This window comes from Dipodomys merriami, unplaced genomic scaffold (assembly GCF_024711535.1).
Source record: "Dipodomys merriami isolate MVZ:Mamm:240054 unplaced genomic scaffold, mDipMer1.0.p SCAF_500, whole genome shotgun sequence".
Taxonomy (NCBI): domain Eukaryota; kingdom Metazoa; phylum Chordata; class Mammalia; order Rodentia; family Heteromyidae; genus Dipodomys; species Dipodomys merriami.
In genome coordinates this window covers 685,019-697,091 of record NW_027206070.1, presented here as the reverse complement: position 1 = coordinate 697,091, position 12,073 = coordinate 685,019, and the positions used below count along the sequence as shown (strand labels likewise).

The window sequence follows — 12,073 nt, the reverse complement described above, 5'->3', positions numbered from 1 at the left end:
TGACCAGGGGTGGGGGCAGTGTTGGGGAAATGGATGAGGTCCTAAAGGCTACATACATGGATGACCTTCCTACTCCAGCCTAGATGCTTCTGGGTGACTTGGTGGATTCTTGGGGAGGATGAGGAAACCAGATGGTCCTGGAGCACCAGCAGATGGTGGCAGAGCTGGGAAATGTGATCACCCTGTGAGTGCTGTTGAGAGCTGGAATGGGGGGGGACCAGCAGGGTATACCTGTGTTGGAGGGGCGTGTTCTTCCCAGACATTCACCTTCTATCTGACCCCTAGTGCCCTCACCTCCCTATTGGGCTCTTCTGGGACCCTCTTCAGGGGAAAGTGTGACCGAGCACAAAATACAAGGGCTCACACAGAATGGGGGGCTATCTTCTTGTTTTTTAAAATCAAGGGATAACATATGTATTTAGACATATTAGCAGCGAAAAATGTATGCTACAACACACTTATTGGGAAAAAGTCTGAAAATATTACTACACTGAATTCAAGGGTATTCGCAGGAGACCTGACAGAGAAGTTCTCTAGAATATTTCAAGAAATTAAAAAGGGGGGGAGGGGAAGGGAAAGGGTCAAAAGGGAAATATCCTCAGTTTAATTGACAAAGTTCAGTGCTTGCTCAGACTTAATTTCTGTCTCTACCCTGCCACGTCCCCAAAAAGTTTCCAGATGAGTACATCACTTAGACGAAAGTTCATCTACTGGAATAAAGGGAGAGACCACTTGGGCAGGTGACACAGGAGAGTTGGTGGTAGTGCTGACTGTAGATGCTGAGTTACAAGAAGTTCCCGCATTGCTGCTGTTTCCATCCAGGGTATCTGAAGACACACACACACCAGGATCTGACAGCTGGGCCACGTCAGAAGAAAGCATGTTGGTGATGCCCTGGAAAAATCTCTTTGGCTGATACTCAGTTTCCATTTCACATTTTCTTTTCAATGGTCCAAGAACACTTAGTCTGATACAATTGATGGGACTCTGGTTTCTCTGGGTGGTAAATCAGGTCGTCGGGCTCGGGATGGGGCTTGGAGGCAATCCATTGCTACTCACAAAACTTTGCAAGGATGGTGAAAAGCACTGCTTCCCAATACCCCGGGTGGGTGACAGTGCTGTTGACACAGGAATAAAATCTATGCGCTTTGACGAAGCAGATTTTTCCACGTCGTTGTCAATAAGCCTGAAACTTTCCTCCCAGGAGTGGCTTATCTGCATTGCCGTCTGGACCCCGCGCTCATGGACCATCTCTTGGTTGATCAGGTCCATGCCCTCTCCTGTTTGATCTGGTGCAAGTCGCTGCTGTGCATGCAGATGGGGGAGGCCAGGAGCAGCAGGCCATGGCGGCCTGGGAATGTGGTGCTGTTCCGCCTGGTGCTAGGCGCCTTGGCCTGGAACATCGGCGAGGTGACACTGAGGCCTTGGATGAGGGGGGGACTGTTAGACCTCCAGAGGCCCCCTCTGCCGCCGCCGCTGCTGCAGCAGCCTCTGCCACCGCCACTGCCACAGCTGCCCTCCGTCGGACTCCTGCCGGGACCCGGAGGCAGCTCTGGGTCCAACTCATCTTCTCCTGAGCCAGGTAGGGGGGCAGGGAAGCGGGGGCGGTCCTTGGTCAGGCCTCGGGGACTCCCATACCCCGAAGTACAGGGAAGCCACCGCCACCACCGCCTTCTGGGGGACTATCTTCTGCATGCAACACATCCCCACCCCCAGAAAAAAGGAAACATCCCAAGAGGGCAGGTTTGGAGTTGCTGCTCCCCACCTCTGACTAAAGCCACCAGGTTCCCTGTGGCGCACCCTCTTCACACATCCCTGCATCTGCCTTTTTCCTGGGACACTGGCCAGGATGGGGGTAGGATTCCAGGATCAACATCCACTCTCCCACCCTCCACTCCTGGGGGGCATTTGTGCCAGAGTCAGGGCTGGCCTGCCTGGTGCTGGGGAGGCGAGTTTGGGACCCAAGAGGAGAGGCAGGTGTCATGGGTCTGGGTCCGTGGGGGGGGGGAGGTCGTGAGGTGCAGACCCACGGGGCTTCCACTGGGGACCAGGTCTGGCTGCAAGGAAGCCAGGGGTGCACCATCGCTGGATGACTCCAAGAGGCACCACAGGTCCAAGGTGGCTGCAACCTGTTTCAAATGAGGTAGCACGGGGAGGGCAGGAGAAGGGGCCGGGGCAAGGGCGGGCAGGTGGCAGGGCTGAGATTGCCCCCTTCACAGCTGAGCTCCTGTTGCAGGGGCCTTGGACTCAGGGCCTACCTGGCCTCTGAGCCTCCCTGAGACTGAGAGGGATGTGCCTGCTGTGCGGGCTTTGTGTCTTCGGTGCTCCTGGCCCAGACCTGTGCTCCTACAGCAGTGGAGGCCAGTCATGGATGCTGCCACCCCTGGTGCATGTGCCTGCTCTTCTCTGCTCTCTCTCTCTGTCCCCACTTCTTACCCAGGCTGCCCAGCCCCTGCTGCACAAGTATGCCAGCTCCCGTGTGCCCCTGTCTGCAGCAACTATGTGCCCCTTCAACCATTCCCTGTCCTCCTCTCAGTCACACTACTTCCCCACCTCGGCCATGCCCCCACCCCTGGCTTTGTACTGCCCTGACTCTGCCCTAAGGCTACCAGGCCATGGCAGAAGCAGCCTCACCTCAGCTCAGGGCTTTCCCCCAACCCAGGCAGCTGTCTGGGGGAATTGAAGATCCCCTCAGCCCAACCACTAGTGGAGACTTCTCCATCCACCCCACAAACCAAGCAGGTGCAAGGTAATGCTCCGAGTTTGTGTGTGTGTGTGTGTGTGTGTGTGTGTGTGTGTGTGTGTGTGTGTGTGTGTGTGAGTGTGTGTGTGTGTGTGTGTGTGTGTGTGTGTGTGTGTGTGTGTGTGTGTGTGATTGTCCTCTCAAGGACTCAGAACATTGAATCTTTTGGGATGACAGCACACAGCACACTTATAAAAATGAAAAGGCTTGGAAAAAATTATATTAAGTGAAGTAAGCCAATCCCAAAGAAACATAGGTCCCATGGTTTCTCTTATTTGCAATATCTAGTATATGTATGAGTCAAGCAGAAAAGGTCAGATAATGTGATGTTAGGAAAATGAACCCTTAGATATGTATTTAAATGTTTTTTTTTCTTTCATGCATTTGTTTCTAACACATTTATAAGATTATTTCTTTGTTGCTTTGTATGTCCCTCCCCCAAAGTATAACCCCTGTTTTCATGATATTTAATGTCGGTATAATTTGTGGAAGAGATGGGGAAAAACAAGTCGTTTAAGGATACAGGTGGACCCGTTGCAACTATGAGAAGTACAAGTTGTCATGTCCAAAAAGAGCTTCACAACTTTGGTGCCGGGGTGGGGGGTGGGGGAGATTATGGGGGGGGTAGGGGGGAGCTGGGAAGGGATTTGAAGGGTAAACAAAGGAGGAGACTGCAATGCTTGATAAGAAATGTATTCATTATCTTGCCCATGTAATTGTAACCCCTCTGTACAGTTTGTTCACAAAAAATTAAAATTAAAATTAAAAAAAAGCACTAAGAACCCTGTGTAATGGATTCAGCACAATGTGCCTTTTGAAGGACTCAGCACATAGCAACTTTTGGGATCCTCATGGTAATTTAATTACCAATAAGATTAGACATGCCATTTTGACATCACTAAACTTAAATATCATATTATGGCATTATATATCATAGTGACATTAGAGACATAGTGTGAATTCCTACTCTGTGATTTCATTCAATTACAAGCTAGCAATATTGGAATATTGGTGGATAACAGAAATCTATTGTGACCTCAAAGCCATTGTGACATGAAAATTCCTTTTTGACATCACAGTGCCATTGTGATATCATTAACTTGTTCTGACATCACAAACCTGTCCTGTCCATTGTGACCTCATCACCAATGTGACATCACAAAGGCAATATGATATCACATTGTTATTGTGACATTACAATCACCCTGATACCTCCCAAACCCATTATGACATCTTTAGCACCTTTGAATAAACACATGGCCTTTGTGACATCACAGTCCCTTTGTGTATCCATATCCTCATTGTGAAATATCAACTGAGATCAGATATGCCATTGTAATATCTCAAAGCATTTACAATATAATCATTGGTGTGACATCACATTGTCATTTTGAAAATATCAGGTCATTGTGCCATCACAAATCTGTAATGACATCATACCACTATGACACCACATTGTCATTGTGACAACATATATACATGATGAAGGCCTATTATGTGATTTTGTTGTATTTCAAATGTGGGTTCATATCAAACACATTTGGACTTCATAAACATTGTGACATGACAATCCCTTTGTGATATAAGATTGCCATTGTGATATCTAAACAACTGTGACAACTCAAACATGTCCTGTCCTCATAAGTTTTGTGACATGTTGCCACTGTGTTAGGCCCATTGAGAGCTCAATCTATTTTCGATCTCATATTATTTCAGGTATGACATTAAATATTAGAAATATACTGTGATATTATGAATATTGTGACATCACACTGCTAGATATAATGACCATTGTGTCACACTGTCACATCACAAATCTGTTCTGACTTCATCACATTTGGGCCAGAAATGACTTTGGAATCCTCAAAATCCCATTCTAAACTCATATACTCATTATGAGTTAATGACAATTGAAGTTTGGAATGCCATTGTCACATCACCAAACTACTGCGACATCACAAAACTATTTTGAATTCATCACTATTATGGCATCACTAACTAATTGTGATATAACAACACTCTAATGACATTATAATTTGACATCATATTGCAATTGTGATATTACTGAACCCTCATGTTTTCATGCATTTATGATCTCATCACATCTTAGAATATTATGGCCTTTGAGACATCAAGCTCTTTCCGTGAACTTGTATCATTGTGAACGTGTAGCAATTGAAAATTGAAATAAGATGTGATATTTTAAACTAGTTTTGACATCACTAACCCATTTTTATATGATTAACACTTTGACAACCAGAACCTGTTAGGTACCCTAGTACTTTTGACAAAAAACATGGCCTTTGTTTCATCACAGTTCATTTGTATATGTCATTGTGACTTCATCCTCATATCCTCACTATAAACTAATGGCAATTAAGATCTGACATGCTATTGTGACCTCATAAACACTTTGTGACATCATCACCAGTGTGACATAAGACTGTCATTATGACACCATCAGCTCATTGTGACATCACCAAGCTACAGTGACACATAGAATTATGACATCACATTGCCATTTTGCTGTCATAGACACATTGTGAATGTATATCTTGTGATTTCATTCTATTTCAAATGTGGCATATCAGTTGATATCAGAAACACATTGTGACCTCATAACCATTGTTAGATAATAAACCCTGTGTGACATCATAACCAGTGTGACATTATATTGTTGTTATGACATCTTTAGCTTATGTTGACATAACAAAATGATAATGACAGTATAGCATTTGCTATTGTCATTGTGACATCATTGTCACATTACGAATGCCAAATCTGAGATTTCATTGTATTTGAAATGTGACATGTGGGTTGATATCAGAAACTCATGGTGATGTCATAACCATTGTCTCATAAAAGTCCCTTTTTGACATCAATTTGGCAATGTGACATCACACTGGCAATGTGATGCTAGTAAGGCATCGTGATATCACAATGGTCATGAACTCACAATGGATTTCTGGTATCAACCAACATGCCACATTAGAAATAGAATCAAATAACATAATAGGCAAACACAACGTGTCTATGACATCAGAATGACAATGTGATGTTACAATGCTATGATGTCATTGTAGTTTTACATGTCAAAATGGCAACATGAGGTCAAAATTATGATTATGTCAGAAAGGAATTATTATGTTTCAATGGTATATATGATGTCAGTTTTCATTAGTTCCCCAAGAGGATATGGATACCAAAAGGTTCTGTGCTGTCACAGAGGCCATGTGTGTTTTCAAAGGTGGAAAGAGGTCATTATAAGTTTTGGATGGCCCAATGTGATCCATAATGTCACGATGAAAATGAGATATCCCAGTGGGTTTTTAATGTCACAGTGGTGATGAGGTCACAACGATTTTGTGATGTCACAGTTTGTAATATCAGAATGATATATCCAATTTCAATGACTCATAATTCAATATGAGGATACCAGGTGATAGAAGAAGCTACATAGTATGAGGTCATACTATGTGAAAACCCTATGGGACAGTGATTTCACAATGACAATGTGATATCTCACCATCATGTTATAAGAATGTTTTGATGTCACAATTGGAGATGCAATACTGATGAGGAAGTCGCAATAGATTTGAGATGTCCCAAGGGGTTCGTGATGGCACAATGGCATGTGGGAACTCAATTGTCATTAAAACACCATGAGTATATGAGTTTTGGAAGGGATTCTGATGTCAGCAAAACATATGTAGTCAAAAAGGTGAATAACTAACAGATGTGAGATGTCACAAAGTGACATAATGGTTATGATATCCAGTGGTGTGATATCATGATGTTACACTGGATTTTAGATATCTCATGTCATATCTGAAATACGAGGTTGAACACAGATTTTCAACTCACAAAGGTCCTAATATATCACAATGGCATGTCACAAAATTATGAGAACAGGAGACGTATTTGATGTCACAGTGGGTTAGTGATATAACAAAGGGAATGTGCTGTGACAGAGATTTAGATGTCACAAAGATCATGAGTTCACAATGGTTTACTGATAACGCAGATGGCACATTTCAGATAGAATGAAATCAAAGAATAGGCATTCAAAATGGGTCTATGACAATGTAATGTCAAGGCAGCAGTGATGATAGTATATGTACTCATTACCTTGCTCGTGTCACTGTAATCCTCTGTACACTGTATTTACAATTAAAAAACTCACAGAAGAAAAAAAAGAAAAAATATGGTATGGTGTCATTGGGGTTTGGTGATGTCACAATGAATGGTGGTGTCATGATGATAATGTGATTTCACAGTCATAATTATTGCACAAAATATTTGTGATGATACAATGCTATGTGTGATAACAATTTTCATTAGTTCACTATAAAGATATGAGTACACAAAGGGTCTGTGATGCCACAGAGTTCATGTGTCTTTTTTTCATTTTTTCATGTTTTTTTTTTACTGTGAAAATATTGTACAGAGGTGCCACGGACCGGGTTCTGTCGGGATGACGGAGGACACCTAGGGGAGGAACCTGGAATAGGATGGGGAGATGGCAAACCGACAACTCACACACAAGAGGAGTGGATGCTGAGTGCTGAGTGCTGAGTGCGATTTAATGCAGAGGATAGCAAACTTTTATAACAGAAGTCTTCATGAGAAAGGGCAAAAGGTTACACAATCTTGCTGCATGACTTCATTTTTAGGTGGTCACCAGCTGATCGCCTGATAGGCACTTGTTTCTGGCTTATCTCTAAGGCATACAACGATTAAGATGTTTGTCCCCAATTAACCATTACCTATCTTTACAGAGGCCTTAACTTTCCCATAAGATCTTTCCTGTTTCTTCTTTAATAGTAAACCTCAAGGAGACCTGGATCTAGCAATTCTCTAGGTTTAGCAATTCTCTTAGTAAATAGCAGGAAATTCTTTCTCCTAAATAATTATCTCAGCAATTGCCATACATTCTTTCTATTCTAGCTGAGCCTACAGCTTCTTGTAAATCCTTTACAAACAATTCCTTCTGCTGAAGTGACTTTGTGAAACCTCCAATAATTTTATATTTACTTATAACTTGTCTCCTAGCCTCCATAAGAGGGGTTTCAGGTTAGCACTTAACTCTGGTGAGTTCGTCATAATTTTTAAGACACTCATCAGATATTGGAGTCGTCAACACTCTTAAGAAAGAGCTTTGAATAAGGGAACATTGACAATGAGCAAGTACAAAGAGCAGTAGAAGCAGTAAAAGATTAATAGGCACTCTTATACAGTGAAGAAAGGCAGAAACACATCTTTTCCCAGGGGTTTTTCCAGCCTTTTCCCAGGAGTAGGCCTCTTAGAAGCCCTATTCTCCGAGGTAGACTTCGGTGAAGTCCCAAAACTTGGAGATAGGTTTCTGTAAAGCCCCATTCTCTGAGGTAGACTTCGGTGAAGTCCCAAAACTCAGAGATAGGTCTTGAAGCCCCTATCATGGTCTGATAGATGGTTTCCCATGCTAAGCCGACTCTATTGGGGTCGGCATGGCACAGAGGGGTTACAATTACATGGGCAAGATAATTAGTACATTTCTTATCAAGCATTGTAGCCTCCTTCTTTGTTTCCCCTTCCCATAGCTTTCCATCCTCCCCCTGCTCCCCCCCAATCCTCCCCGCTCCCCCTCCCCCACAACGAAGGCTGTAAAATTCGTTTTCGACATAACGACTTATACATCTCAAGAGTTCACAATAGCTTTGTGATGTCACAATGTGATTGTGAAGGCACAACAGCAATGTGATGTCACAATGGTTTTGTGATGTCACAGTGGTGATAATGTCACAATGAGTTTGTGATGTCATTATGAGTTTGTAATATCACAATGACATATCCAATTTCAATTTCTACTAGTTCACAATGAGGAAACAGTTTCAAAGAAAGAAAAGCTCCAATGACCATGAGTTTTTAGTCATAACTTTTGCGATATGCTGCCATTAGGATATTTTAGGCGTTCAGTAAGCTTATAATCTGTTTTCAAACTCATAATAATTCAGGTATGACATATGATATCAGAAATTGACTCTGACATGAACATTGTGACATCACATTGATAGACATCAAGAACATGGTGTCACATTGTGAACTCACAAATTTGTTAAGGCTTCATCACATTTGTGCCAACACATGACATTGGAGACAACACAGTACCTTTGTGAACTCATATTTTCATTGCGAATTAATGACATTTGAGATCCGGCATGCCATTGTGACATTTCCAACCAATTGTGACAGCACAAACCTATTATAGTAGAAACACGTTGTGATCTAATAGCCATTGTGGTAGCACAATCCCTTCATGAACCCATATTTTGATAGTGATATCACTAACCCAATGTGAAATTCCAATCCTCTCATTTCCAATCCAGGTATGAAATGTGATACCCGAATCCAGTGTGACATCTTGATCATGCTGACATAACACTGATAGATGTTATGAGCATTTTGTCACATTCTGACAACACACATCTGTTAGGACTTCATCATTTTTGTGACAACGCATGCCTTTGGAGACATCACAGTCCGTTTGTGAGCTCATATACTCATAGTGGGTTAATGACAATTGAGATCACATGTGTCATTTTGATATCACCAACACATTGTGACATCACACACCTCTTGTAAACTCATCACCAGTGTGGCATTACCAATTGTGATATCAAAACATTATAAAGTCATCATATTGCATCATCACATTGCCATTGTGATGTCACTGTTCCACTGTGTTTTCAAAAACCCACTGTGTCTTCATAGCATTTTAGAAAATTCATAGCCTTTTATACTTCAGTCTTCTTCTGAGAACTCATATCCTCATTGTGAAATAGTAGCAACTGAAATTGGACATGTGATTATGAGATGTGACTTCACAAAATTATTTGATTTCATCACCAATGTGACATCACAAACCCCTTGTGAGCTTCCATTGCCATTTGACATCACTATCATATTGTGACATCCCAAACCTATTAGGACCTCTTAGCACCTTTGAAAAAACACATGGCCTTTGTGACACAACAGTCCCTTTGTGTAACTATACCCTCATTATGAACTGACAATTGATACAAACATGCCATTGTAACATCACCAACCCTTTGTGACATCACCAGTGTGACATTATATATTGTCATTATGGCAGCATCAACTACTTTTGACATCACAAATCTACAATGACAAGATTGCATTATGAGATCACACTGCCATTGTGATGTTATAATAAGATTATGAATGCCTGTTTTTAATCTTTTTTTTTCGGTCGTGGGGCTTGAACTCTGGGTTTAGGTCTGTCCCTGTTCTTCAGCTCAAAGTGAGCACTCTATGCTTGAGCCACAGAGCCACTTCTGGTTTTCTAGTGGTTTTCATTGGAGATAAGAGTCTCATAGACTTTCCTGTCTGAGCTGGCTTTGAACTGCGATCCTCAGATCGCAGCCTCCTGAGTAGCTAGGTTTACATTCATGATCCACTGGCGCCAGGCATTATCATTCTAATTCAAATTTGAGATGTGTGCTGATATCAGAAACATAATGTGACCTCATAACCATTGTAACATCATAAATCATCAGTGACATCAAATTGTCATTATGACACCATCAGATAATTGTGACATCACCAAACAAAGATGGCATCATAGCATTATAAATCACAGTGACATTGTTATGACTTAACAGTGTGAAGGCCTATTCTGACACTCTGTTTCAGAAACCCATTTTGACCATATAACCATTGTGATGTGACAATCCTTTGTGACTTCCCATTGCCATTGGGATATCATCCACCTGCTGTGCCATCACAACCAGTCCTGAACTTGTAAGTTTTGTGACATGCTGCCATCCTCATATAGTAGGGCCTTTATGAGCTCATAATCTGTTTTCAATCTCATATTTCTGGTATGACATGTGATATCAGAAATCCCTTATGACATCATACTGCCAGATTTCATGACCATTGTGTCACATTTTGACATCACAAAGCTGTTAAAAAGGCATCACATTTGTGACAACACATGGCTTTGGAGACATCACAGTCCCTTTTTGAACTCATATATTCATTATCAATTAATGACATTTGAGATATCCCATGGCATTCTGACATCATGAATCTATTGTAACATCACAAACTTATTGTGACCTCATCACGAGAATGGTATCAACAACTAATTGTGGTATCAAAGCATTATTTTGACATTATATTGTGGTATTGGCATTGTTATTTCACTGTCCCATTGTGTTTTTACAAACCTATTAAGGCCACATCACATCTTTAAAAATTCACGGCCTTTGAGACTTCAAGCTCTTTCTGTGAACTCGTATACTTACCTCTAAGGGAAGGAGACAAACCATTGATTCACATTTAATACCATAAATCAATTTACACTAGAAAGGAGACTGTGATTACTTTATCCTGGACTGGATAACCAGGTCCAAGAGCAGCCTTGACCACCAAACCTCAGACCTCCAATGGGCAGCCCCACCCTATCTTACTTGGTCTGCAAACCACCAGACAAAAAATTATGAGCTCCAAAGCTCCAAACCTCAATGGGCAAGGCTTTTAACTTTTCCATTACTCCCTCCTTCACTACAGACCTGTCATTCCTTTCTGGTCTTACTCTTTTTCCCTTCCACCATTTCCTTCTTCTCCTCAGGCCTCCCCAGTCTCAACAGGCCTACACTACTCTGCCCTAATGACCACTTTTCTGCTTCCTCCCTTCTCAGGTTTTTCCTTTCCTGCTGTCTTACCACTTTCTTCCATCCGGGTAGCTCTCATTTTTATCTCCCCTTTCAATGCTCTGAAAATGCAACTTATATATAGGTTGTACCCCTCCTCACTCCAATGGGTCTTCTGCCTAACAGTTTTCAACTGTCACTTCCCAAACTGCCCAATGTTCAATCACTTCTTGACAGCTCACCATATGAGGCTTGTCACCTCCACCTTTGGTGGCATTCCCCACACTCTCTGGTGGGCCAGGCCAAGAATTTACAAAGATTAATGGCTCCCACAGATAATTCTGGCTCCAATGGTTATTACAGTATCCTCATATTGAATTAGAAGAAATTGAAATTGTATATGTCGTTGTTATATTCCAAACTTGATGAGACATCACTAACCCATTGTGACCTTATCACTGCGGTGACATAATAAACGCATTGTGATAACACTTTGCCATTGTGCCACCATGATCACATTGTGACATCTCAAACCTATTATGACCTCAGAAGCTTTGAAAGAAAGCATAGCCTTTGTGAAGTCACAGGCCATTTGTGTACCCATAGCCTCATTTTGAGCTAATGAAAATTGAGATCATACATGCCCTTTTAACATCACAAAAAGTTTGTGACA

The 12,073-nt window shown here is 42.0% G+C and overlaps 1 pseudogene; it reads right to left on the bottom strand.

Annotated features, from left to right (window-relative positions):
* Window positions 1-687: 687 nt before the first annotated feature.
* On the bottom strand, window positions 688-2,083 carry LOC138810617 (PPP2R1A-PPP2R2A-interacting phosphatase regulator 1-like; annotated as a pseudogene).
* Between the last annotated feature and the right edge of the window lie 9,990 nt (window positions 2,084-12,073).